This window comes from Oncorhynchus keta, chromosome 18 (assembly GCF_023373465.1).
Source record: "Oncorhynchus keta strain PuntledgeMale-10-30-2019 chromosome 18, Oket_V2, whole genome shotgun sequence".
Taxonomy (NCBI): domain Eukaryota; kingdom Metazoa; phylum Chordata; class Actinopteri; order Salmoniformes; family Salmonidae; genus Oncorhynchus; species Oncorhynchus keta.
Window position 1 is genome coordinate 35,333,324 of NC_068438.1, and position 13,975 is coordinate 35,347,298.

Here is a 13,975-nt window from a genome sequence, read left to right on the forward strand (position 1 = left end):
TGGGCGTATTCATCATGTGGGCGTATTGATGTTCATCATGTGGGCGTATTCATCATGTGGGCGTATTCATCACGTGGGCGTATTCATCATGTGGGCGTATTGATATTCATCATGTGGGCGTATTGATGTTCATCATGTGGGCGTATTCATCATGTGGGCGTATTGATGTTCATCATGTGGGCGTATTGATGTTCATGTGGGCGTATTGATGTTCATATTGGCGTATTGATGTTCATCATGTGGGCGTATTGATGTTCATCATGTGGGCGTATTGATGTTCATGTGGGCGTATTGATGTTCATGTGGGCGTATTCATCATGTGGGCGTATTGATGTTCATCACATGGGCGTATTGATGTTCATCATGTGGGCGTATTGATGTTCATCATGTGGGTGTATTGATCATGTGGGCGTATTGATGTTCATCATGTGGGCGTATTGATGTTCATCATGTGGGCGTATTGATGTTCATCATGTGGTCGTATTGATGTTCATCATGTGGGCATATTGATGTTCATGTGGGCGTATTGATGTTCATCATGTGGGCGTATTGATGTTCATCATGTGGTCGTATTGATGTTCATCATGTGGTCGTATTGATGTTCATGTGGGCGTATTGATGTTCATCATGTGGTCGTATTGATGTTCATCACGTGGGCGTATTCATCATGTGGGCGTATTGATGTTCATCATGTGGTCGTATTGATGTTCATCACGTGGGCGTATTCATCATGTGGGCGTATTGATGTTCATCATGTGGGCGTATTGATGTTCATCATGTGGGCGTATTGATGTTCATCATGTGGGCGTATTCATCACGTGGGCGTATTCATCATGTGGGCGTATTGATGTTCATCATGTGGCGTATTCATCATGTGGGCGTATTGATGTTCATCATGTGGGCGTATTGATGTTCATCATGTGGGCGTATTGATGTTCATCATGTGGGCGTATTCATCATGTCATCGTATTGATGTTCATCATGTGGGCGTATTCATGTGGGCGTATTTATGTTCATCATGTGGGGTATTGATGTTCATCATGTGGGCGTATTGATGTTCATCATGTGGGCATATTGATGTTCATGTGGGCGTATTGATGTTCATCATGTGGGCGTATTGATGTTCATCATGTGGTCGTATTGATGTTCATCATGTGGTCGTATTGATGTTCATGTGGGCGTATTGATGTTCATCATGTGGTCGTATTGATGTTCATCATGTGGGCGTATTCATCATGTGGGCGTATTGATGTTCATCATGTGGTCGTATTGATGTTCATCACGTGGGCGTATTCATCATGTGGGCGTATTGATGTTCATCATGTGGGCGTATTGATGTTCATCATGTGGACGTATTGATGTTCATCATGTGGGCGTATTCATCACGTGGGCGTATTCATCATGTGGGCGTATTGATGTTCATCATGTGGGCGTATTGATGTTCATCATGTGGGCGTATTGATGTTCATCATGTGGGCGTATTGATGTTCATCATGTGGGCGTATTGATGTTCATCATGTGGGCGTATTCATCATGTCAGCGTATTGATGTTCATCATGTGGGCGTATTCATGTGGGCGTATTTATGTTCATCATGTGGGGGTATTGATGTTCATCATGTGGGCGTATTGATGTTCATCATGTGGGCGTATTTATGTTCATCATGTGGGCGTATTGATGTTCATCATGTGGGCGTATTCATCATGTGGGCGTATTGATGTTCATCATGTGGGCGTATTCATCATGTGGGCGTATTGATGTTCATCATGTGGGCGTATTGATGTTCATGTGGGCGTATTGATGTTCATGTGGGCGTATTGATGTTCATATTGGCGTATTGATGTTCATGTGGGCGTATTCATCATGTGGGCGTATTGATGTTCATCATGTGGGCGTATTGATGTTCATCATGTGGGCGTATTGATGTTCATGTGGGCGTATTGATGTTCATGTGGGCGTATTCATCATGTGGGCGTATTGATGTTCATCACGTGGGCGTATTGATGTTCATCACGTGGGCGTATTCATCATGTGGGCGTATTGATGTTCATCACGTGGGCGTATTCATCATGTGGGCGTATTGATGTTCATCATGTGGGCGTATTGATGTTCATCATGTGGGCGTATTGATGTTCATCATGTGGTCGTATTGATGTTCATCATGTGGGCGTATTGATGTTCATGTGGGCGTATTGATGTTCATCATGTGGGCGTATTGATGTTCATCATGTGGTCGTATTGATGTTCATCATGTGGTCGTATTGATGTTCATGTGGGCGTATTGATGTTCATCATGTGGTCGTATTGATGTTCATCATGTGGGCGTATTCATCATGTGGGCGTATTGATGTTCATCATGTGGTCGTATTGATGTTCATCACGTGGGCGTATTCATCATGTGGGCGTATTAATGTTCATCATGTGGGCGTATTGATGTTCATCATGTGGGCGTATTGATGTTCATCATGTGGATGTATTGATGTTCATCATGTGGGCGTATTCATCACGTGGGCGTATTCATCATGTGGGCGTATTGATATTCATCATGTGGGCGTATTGATGTTCATCATGTGGGCGTATTGATGTTCATCATGTGGGCGTATTGATGTTCATCATGTGGGCGTATTGATGTTCATCATGTGGGCGTATTGATGTTCATCATGTGGGCGTATGATTTCATCATGTGGGCGTATTCATCATGTCAGCGTATTGATGTTCATCATGTGGGCGTATTCATGTGGGCATTTATGTTCATCATGTGGGGGTATTGATGTTCATCATGTGGGCGTATTGATGTTCATCATGTGGGCGTATTTATGTTCATCATGTGGGCGTATTGATGTTCATCATGTGGGCGTATTCATCATGTGGGCGTATTGATGTTCATCATGTGGGCGTATTGATGTTCATCATGTGGGCGTATTGATGTTCATCATGTGGGCGTATTCATCATGTGGGTGTCATGTTCATCATGTGGGCGTATTGATGTTCATCATGTGGGCGTATTGATGTTCATCATGTGGGCGTATTGATGTTCATCATGTGGGCGTATTGATGTTCATCATGTGGGCGTATGTTCATCATGTGGGCGTATTGATGTTCATCATGTGGCGTATTGATGTTCATCATGTGGGCGTATTGATGTTCATCATGTGGGCGTATTGATGTTCATCATGTGGGCGTATGTTCATCATGTGGGCGTATTGATGTTCATCATGTGGGCGTATTCATCATGTGATGTTCATCATGTGGGCGTATTGATGTTCATCATGTGGGCGTATTGATGTTCATCATGTGGGCGTATTGATGTTCATCATGTGGGCGTATTGATGTTCATCATGTGGGCGTATTGATGTTCATCATGTGGGCGTATTGATGTTCATCATGTGGGCGTATTGATCATGTTCATCATGTGGTCGTATTGATGTTCATCATGTGGGCGTATTGATGTTCATCATGTGGGCGTATTGATGTTCATCATGTGGGCGTATTGATGTTCATCATGTGGGCATCATGTGGGCGTATTGATGTTCATCATGTGGGCGTATTGATGTTCATCATGTGGGCGTATTGATGTTCATCATGTGGGCGTATTGATGTTCATCATGTGGGCGTATTTCATCATGTGGGCGTTCATCATGTGGGCGTATTGATTTCATCATGTGGGCGTATTCATCATGTGGGCATATTGATGTTCATCATGTGGGCGTATTGATGTTCATCATGTGGGCGTATTGATGTTCATCATGTGGGCGTATTGATGTTCATCATCATGTGGGCGTATTGATCATCATGTGGGCGTATTGATGTTCATCATGTGGGCGTATTCATCATGTGGGCGTATTGATGTTCATCATGTGGGCGTATTGATGTTCATCATGCGTATTGATGTTCATGTGGGCGTATTGATGTTCATCATTGGCGTATTGATGTTCATCATGGGGCGTATTGATGTTCATCATGTGGGCGTATTGATCATGTGGGCGTATTGATGTTCATCATGTGGGCGTATTGATGTTCATCATGTGGGCGTATTGATGTTCATCATGTGGGCGTATTGATGTTCATCATGTGGGCGTGGGCGTATTGATGTTCATCATGTGGGCGTATTGATGTTCATCATGTGGGCGTATTGATGTTCATCATGTGGGCGTATTGATGTTCATCATGTGGGCGTATTGATGTTCATCATGTGGGTGTATTGATGTTCATGTGGGCGTATTGATGTTCATCATGTGGGCGTATTGATGTTCATCATGTTCATCATGGGCGTATTGATGTTCATCATGTGGTCGTATTGATGTTCATCATGTGGGCATATTGATGTTCATGTGGGCGTATTGATGTTCATCATGTGGGCGTATTGATGTTCATCATGTGGTCGTATTGATGTTCATCATGTGGGCGTGGGCGTATTGATGTTCATCATGTGGGCGTATTGATGTTCATCATGTGGGCGTATGTTCATCATGTGGGCGTATTCATCATGTGGGCGTATTGATGTTCATCATGTGGGCGTATTGATGTTCATCATGTGGGCGTATTCATCATGTGGGCGTATTGATGTTCATCATGTGGGCGTATTGATGTTCATCATGTGGGCGTATTGATGTTCATCATGTGGGCGTATTGATGTTCATCATGTGGGCGTATTCATCATGTGGGCGTATTGATCATCATGTGGGCGTATTGATGTTCATCATGTGGGCGTATTGTGTTCATCATGTGGGCGTATTGATGTTCATCATGTGGGCGTATTGATGTTCATCATGTGGGCGTATTGATGTTCATCATGTGGGCGTATTGATGTTCATCATGTGGGCGTATTCATCATGTGGGCGTATTGATGTTCATCATGTGGGCGTATTGATGTTCATCATGTGGGCGTATTTATGTTCATCATGTGGGCGTATTGATGTTCATCATGTGGGCGTATTGATGTTCATCATGTGGGCGTATTCATCATGTGGGCGTGTGGGCGTATTTATGTTCATCATGTGGGCGTATTGATGTTCATCATGTGGGCGTATTCATCATGTGGGCGTATTGATGTTCATCATGTGGGCGTATTGATGTTCATCATGTGGGCGATGTTCATCATGTGGTCGTATTGATGTTCATCATGTGGGCGTATTCATCATGTGGGTATTCATCATGTGGGCGTATGTTCATCATGTGGGCGTATTGATGTTCATCATGTGGGCGTATTGATCATCATGGGGGTATTGATGTTCATCATGTGGGCGTATTGATGTTCATCATGTGGGCGTATTCATCATGTGGGCGTATTGATGTTCATCATGTGGGCGTATTGATTCATCATGTGGGCGTTGATGTTCATCATGTGGGCGTATTCATCATCATGGGCGTATTGATGTTCATCATGTGGGCGTATTGATTCATCATGTGGGCGTATTGATATTCATCATGTGGGCGTATTGATGTTCATCATGTGGGCGTATTGATGTTCATCATGTGGGCGTATTCATCATGTGGGCGTATTGATGTTCATCATGTGGGCGTATTGATGTTCATCATGTGGGCGTATTGATGTTCATCATGTGGGCGTATTGATGTGTTCATCATGTGGGCGTATCATGTGGGCGTATTGATGTTCATCATGTGGGCGTATTGATGTTCATCATGTGGGGGTATTGATGTTCATCATGTGGGCGTATTGATGTTCATCATGTGGGGCGTATTGATGTTCATCATGTGGGCGTATTCATGTTCATGTGGGCGTATTCATCATGTGGGCGTATTGATGTTCATCATGTGGGCGTATTGATGTTCATCATGTGGGCGTATGATTTCATCATGTGGGCGTATTGTGGGCGTATTGATGTTCATCATGTGGGCGTATTCATCATGTGGGCGTATTGATGTTCATCATGTGGGCGTATTGATGTTCATCATGTGGGCGTATTGATGTTCATCATGTGGGCGTACTGATGTTCATCATGTGGGCGTATTGATGTTCATCATGTGGGCGTATTCATCATGTGGGCGTATTGATTTCATCATGTGGGCGTATTGATGTTCATCATGTGGGCGTATTGATGTTCATCATGTGGGCATATTGATGTTCATCATGTGGGCGTATTGATGTTCATCATGTGGGCGTATTGATGTTCATCATGTGGGCGTATTGATGTTCATCATGTGGGCGTATTGATGTTCATCATGTGGGCGTATTGATGTTCATCATGTGGGCGTATTCATCATGTGGGCGTATTGATGTTCATCATGTGGGCGTATTGATGTTCATCATGTGGGCGTATTGATGTTCATCATGTGGGCGTATTCATCATGTGGGCGTATTGATGTTCATCATGTGGGCGTATTGATGTTCATCATGTGGGCGTATTGATGTTCATCATGTGGGCGTATTGATGTTCATCATGTGGGCGTATTGATGTTCATCATGTGGGTGTACTGATGTTCATCATGTGGGCGTATTGATGTTCATCATGTGGGCGTATTGATGTTCATCATGTGGGCGTACTGATGTTCATCATGTGGGCGTATTGATGTTCATCATGTGGGCGTATTCATCATGTGGGCGTATTCATCATGTGGGCGTACTGATGTTCATCATGTGGGCATATTGATGTTCATCATGTGGGCGTATTGATGTTCATCATGTGGGCGTATTTATGTTCATCATGTGGGCGTATTGATGTTCATCATGTGGGCGTATTCATCATGTGGGCGTATTGATGTTCATCATGTGGGCGTGGGGCGTATTGATGTTCATCATGTGGGCGTATTGATGTTCATCATGTGGGCGTATTGATGTTCATCATGTGGGCGTATTCATCATGTGGGCGTATTGATGTTCATCATCATGTGGGCGTATTGATGTTCATCATGTGGGCGTATTGATGTTCATCATGTGGGCGTATTCATCATGTGGGCGTATTGATGTTCATCATGTGGGCGTATTGATGTTCATCATGTGGGCGTATTGATGTTCATCATGTGGGCGTGATGTTCATCATGTGGGCGTATTGATGTTCATCATGTGGGCGTATTCATCATGTGTGGCGTACTGATGTTCATCATGTGGGCGTATTGATGTTCATCATGTGGGCGTATTGATGTTCATCATGTGGGCGTGTTCATCATGTGGGCGTATTCATCATGTGGGCGTATTCATCATGTGGGCGTATTGATGTTCATCATGTGGGCGTATTCATCATGTGGGCGTATTGATGTTCATCATGTGGGCGTATTGATGTTCATCATGTGGGCGTATTGATGTTCATCATGTGGGCGTATTCATCATGTGGGCGTATTGATGTTCATCATGTGGGCGTATTCATCATGTGGGCGTATTGGGCGTTCATCATGTGGGCGTATTGATGTTCATCATGTGGGCGTATTGATGTTCATCATGTTCATCATGTGGGCGTATTGATGTTCATCATGTGGGCGTATTCATCATGTGGGCGTATGATGTTCATCATGTGGGCGTATTCATCATGTGGGCGTATTGATGTTCATCATGTGGGCATCATTGGGCGTTCATCATGTGGGCGTATTCATCATGTGGGCGTATTCATCATGTGGGCGTATTGATGTTCATCATGTGGGCGTATTCATCATGTGGGCGTATTGATGTTCATCATGTGGGCGTATTCATCATGTGGGCGTATTGATGTTCATCATGTGGGCGTATTGATGTTCATCATGTGGGCGTGTTCATCATGTGGGCGTATTCATCATGTGGGCGTATTGATGTTCATCATCATGTGGGCGTATTGATGTTCATCATGTGGGCGTATTCATCATGTGGGCGTATTGATGTTCATCATGTGGGCATTGATGTTCATCATGTGGGCGTATTGATGTTCATCATGTGGGCGTATTCATCATGTGGGCGTATTGATGTTCATCATGTGGGCGTATTGATGTTCATCATGTGGGCGTATTGATGTTCATCATGTGGGCGTATTGATGTTCATCATGTGGGCGTATTGATGTTCATCATGTGGGCGTATTCATCATGTGGGCGTATTCATCATGTGGGCGTATTGATGTTCATCATGTGGGCGTATTGATGTTCATCATGTGGGCGTATTCATCATGTGGGCGTATTGATGTTCATCATGTGGGCGTATTCATCATGTGGGCGTATTGATGTTCATCATGTGGGCGTATTCATCATGTGGGCGTATTGATGTTCATCATGTGGGCGTATTGATGTTCATCATGTGGGCGTATTGATGTTCATCATTCATCATGTGGGCGTATTGATGTTCATCATGTGGGCGTATTGATGTTCATCATGTGGGCGTATTGATGTTCATCATGTGGGCGTATTGATGTTCATCATGTGGGCGTATTGATGTTCATCATGTGGGCGTATTGATGTTCATCATGTGGGCGTATTGATGTTCATCATGTGGGCGTATTCATCATGTGGCGTATTGATGTTCATCATGTGGGCGTATTGATGTTCATCATGTGGGCGTATTGATGTTCATCATGTGGGCGTATTGATGTTCATCATGTGGGCGTATTGTGGGCGTATGATGTTCATCATGTGGGCGTATTGATGTTCATCATGTGGGCGTATTGATGTTCATCATGTGGGCGTATTGATGTTCATCATGTGGGCGTATTGATGTTCATCATGTGGGCGTATTGATGTTCATCATGTGGGCGTATTGATGTTCATCATGTGGGCGTATTGATGTTCATCATGTGGGCGTATTGATGTTCATCATGTGGGCGTATTGATGTTCATCATGTGGGCGTATTCATCATGTGGGCGTATTCATCATGTGGGCGTATTGATGTTCATCATGTGGGCGTATTGATGTTCATCATGTGGGCGTATTGATGTTCATCATGTGGGTGGGCGTACTGATGTTCATCATGTGGGCGTATTGATGTTCATCATGTGGGCGTATTCATCATGTGGGCGTATTTATGTTCATCATGTGGGCGTATTCATCATGTGGGCGTACTGATGTTCATCATGTGGGCGTATTGATGTTCATCATGTGGGCGTATTGATGTTCATCATGTGGGCGTATTGATGTTCATCATGTGGGCGTATTGATGTTCATCATGTGGGCGTATTGATGTTCATCATGTGGGCGTATTGATGTTCATCATGTGGGCGTATTGATGTTCATCATGTGGGCGTATTCATCATGTGGGTGTACTTCATCATGTGGGCGTATTGATGTTCATCATGTGGGCGTATTGATGTTCATCATGTGGGCGTATTGTTCATCATGTGGGCGTATTGATGTTCATCATGTGGGCGTATTCATCATGTGGGCGTATTCATCATGTGGGCGTACTGATGTTCATCATGTGGGCATATTGATGTTCATCATGTGGGCGTATTGATGTTCATCATGTGGGCGTATTTATGTTCATCATGTGGGCGTATTGATGTTCATCATGTGGGCGTATTCATCATGTGGGCGTATTGATGTTCATCATGTGGGCGTATTCATCATGTGGGCGTACTGATGTTCATCATGTGGGCGTATTGATGTTCATCATGTGGGCGTATTGATGTTCATCATGTGGGCGTATTCATCATGTGGGCGTATTGATGTTCATCATGTGGGCGTATTGATGTTCATCATGTGGGCGTATTGATGTTCATCATGTGGGCGTATTCATCATGTGGGCGTATTGATGTTCATCATGTGGGCGTATTGATGTTCATCATGTGGGCGTATTGGGCGTATTCATCATGTGGGCGTATTGATGTTCATCATGTGGGCGTATTGATGTTCATCATGTGGGCGTATTGATGTTCATCATGTGGGCGTATTGATGTTCATCATGTGGGCGTATTGATGTTCATCATGTGGGCGTATTGATGTTCATCATGTGGGCGTATTGATGTTCATCATGTGGGCGTATTCATCATGTGGGCGTATTGATGTTCATCATGTGGGCGTATTCATCATGTGGGCGTATTGATGTTCATCATGTGGGCGTATTCATCATGTGGGCGTATTGATGTTCATCATGTGGGCGTATTGATGTTCATCATGTGGGCGTATTGATGTTCATCATGTGGGCGTATTCATCATGTGGGCGTATTGATGTTCATCATGTGGTGGGCGTATTCATCATGTGGGCGTATTCATCATGTGGGCGTATTGATGTTCATCATGTGGGCGTATTGATGTTCATCATGTGGGCGTATTCATCATGTTCATCATGTGGGCGTATTCATGTTCATCATGTGGGCGTATTGATGTTCATCATGTGGGCGTATTCATTCATCATGTGGGCGTATTGATTTCATCATGTGGGCGTATTGATGTTCATCATGTGGGCGTATTCATCATGTGGGCGTTGATTCATCATGTGGGCGTATTCATCATGTGGGCGTATTGATGTTCATCATCATTCATCATGTGGGCGTATTGATGTTCATCATGTGGGCGTATTGATGTTCATCATGTGGGCGTATTCATCATGTTCATCATGTGGGCGTATTCATCATGTGGGCGTATTGATGTTCATCATGTGGGCGTATTCATCATGTGGGCGTATTGATGTTCATCATGTGGGCGTATTGATGTTCATCATGTGGGCGTATTCATCATGTGGGCGTATTCATCATGTGGGCGTATTGATGTTCATCATGTGGGCGTATTGATGTTCATCATGTGGGCGTATTCATCATGTGGGCGTATTGATGTTCATCATGTGGGCGTATTGATGTTCATCATGTGGGCGTATTGATGTTCATCATGTGGGCGTATTGATGTTCATCATGTGGGCGTATTGATGTTCATCATGTGGGCGTATTGATGTTCATCATGTGGGCGTATTGATGTTCATCATGTGGGCGTATTGATGTTCATCATGTGGGCGTATTGATATTCATCATGTGGGCGTATTGATGTTCATCATGTGGGCGTATTGATGTTCATCATGTGGGCGTATTGATGTTCATCATGTGGGCGTATTGATGTTCATCATGTGGGCGTATTGATGTTCATCATGTGGGCGTATTGATGTTCATCATGTGGGCGTGTTCATCATGTGGGCGTACTGATGTTCATCATGTGGGCATATTGATGTTCATCATGTGGGCATATTCATCATGTGGGCGTATTCATCATGTGGGCGTATTGATGTTCATCATGTGGGCGTATTGATGTTCATCATGTGGGCGTATTGATGTTCATCATGTGGGCGTATTCATCATGTGGGCGTATTGATGTTCATCATGTGGGCGTATTGATGTTCATCATGTGGGCGTATTGATGTTCATCATGTGGGCGTATTGATGTTCATCATGTGGGCGTATTCATCATGTGGGCGTATTGATGTTCATCATGTGGGCGTATTGATGTTCATCATGTGGGCGTATTGATGTTCATCATGTGGGCGTATTGATGTTCATCATGTGGGCGTATTGATGTTCATCATGTGGGCGTATTGATGTTCATCATGTGGGCGTATTCATCATGTGGGCGTATTGATGTTCATCATGTGGGCGTATTGATGTTCATCATGTGGGCGTATTGATGTTCATCATGTGGGCGTATTCATCATGTGGGCGTATTGATGTTCATCATGTGGGCGTATTGATGTTCATCATGTGGGCGTATTGATGTTCATCATGTGGGCGTATGATGTTCATCATGTGGGCGTATTGATGTTCATCATGTGGGCGTATTGATGTTCATCATGTGGGCGTATTCATCATGTGGGCGTATGATTTCATCATGTGGGCGTATTGATGTTCATCATGTGGGCGTATTGATGTTCATCATGTGGGCGTATTGATGTTCATCATGTGGGCGTATTGATGTTCATCATGTGGGCGTATTCATCATGTGGGCGTATTGATGTTCATCATGTGGGCGTATTCATCATGTGGGCGTATGATCATCATGTGGGCGTATTGATGTTCATCATGTGGGCGTATTGATGTTCATCATGTGGGTATTCATCATGTGGGCGTAGTGATGTTCATCATGTGGGCATATTGATGTTCATCATGTGGGCGTATTGATGTTCATCATGTGGGCGTATTGATGTTCATCATGTGGGCGTATTGATGTTCATCATGTGGGCGTATTCATCATGTGGGCGTATTGATGTTCATCATGTGGGCGTATTGATGTTCATCATGTGGGCGTATTGATGTTCATCATGTGGGCGTATTCATCATGTGGGCGTACTGATGTTCATCATGTGGGCGTATTGATGTTCATCATGTGGGCGTATTGATGTTCATCATGTGGGCGTACTGATGTTCATCATGTGGGCGTATTGATGTTCATCATGTGGGCGTATTCATCATGTGGGCGTATTCATCATGTGGGCGTACTGATGTTCATCATGTGGGCATATTGATGTTCATCATGTGGGCGTATTGATGTTCATCATGTGGGCGTATTGATGTTCATCATGTGGGCGTATTGATGTTCATCATGTGGGCGTATTTATTCATCATGTGGGCGTATTGATGTTCATCATGTGGGCGTATTGATGTTCATCATGTGGGCGTATTCATGTTCATCATGTGGGCGTTGATGTTCATCATGTGGGCGTATTGATGTTCATCATGTGGGCGTATTGATGTTCATCATGTGGGCGTATTCATCATGTGGGCGTATTGATGTTCATCATGTGGGCGTATTGATGTTCATCATGTGGGCGTATTGATGTTCATCATGTGGGCGTATTCATCATGTGGGCGTATTGATGTTCATCATGTGGGCGTATTGATGTTCATCATGTGGGCGTATTCATCATGTGGGCGTATTGATGTTCATCATGTGGGCGTATTGATGTTCATCATGTGGGCGTATTGATGTTCATCATGTGGGCGTATTCATCATGTGGGCGTATTGATGTTCATCATGTGGGCGTATTGATGTTCATCATGTGGGCGTATTGATGTTCATCATGTGGGCGTATTGATGTTCATCATGTGGGCGTATTGATGTTCATCATGTGGGCGTATTCATCATGTGGGCGTATTGATGTTCATCATGTGGGCATCATGTGGGCGTATTGATGTTCATCATGTGGGCGTATTCATCATGTGGGCGTATTGATGTTCATCATGTGGGCGTATTTATGTTCATCATGTGGGCGTATTGATGTTCATCATGTGGGCGTATTCATCATGTGGGCGTATTGATGTTCATCATGTGGGCGTATTGATGTTCATCATGTGGGCGTATTCATCATGTGGGCGTATTGATGTTCATCATGTGGGCGTATTGATGTTCATCATGTGGGCGTATTCATCATGTGGGCGTATTTCATCATGTGGGCGTATTGATGTTCATCATGTGGGCGTATTGATGTTCATCATGTGGGCGTATTGATATTCATCATGTGGGCGTATTGATGTTCATCATGTGGGCGTATTGTTCATCATGTGGGCGTATTGATGTTCATCATGTGGGCGTATTGATGTTCATCATGTGGGCGTATTCATCATGTGGGCGTATTGATGTTCATCATGTGGGCGTATTGATGTTCATCATGTGGGCGTATTGATGTTCATCATGTGGGCGTATTGATGTTCATCATGTGGGCGTATTGATGTTCATCATGTGGGCGTATTCATCATGTGGGCGTATTGATGTTCATCATGTGGGATATTCATCATGTGGGCGTATTGATGTTCATCATGTGGGCGTATTGATGTTCATCATGTGGGCGTATTGATGTTCATCATGTGGGCGTATTGATGTTCATCATGTGGGCGGCGTATTCATCATGTGGGCGTATTGATGTTCATCATGTGGGCGTATTCATCATGTGGGCGTATTGATGTTCATCATGTGGGCGTATTGATGTTCATCATGTGGGCGTATTGATGTTCATCATGTGGGCGTATTGATCATGTGGGCGTATTGATGTTCATCATGTGGGCGTATTGATGTTCATCATGTGGGCGTATTGATGTTCATCATGTGGGCGTATTTCATCATGTGGGCGTATTGATCATGTGGGCGTAT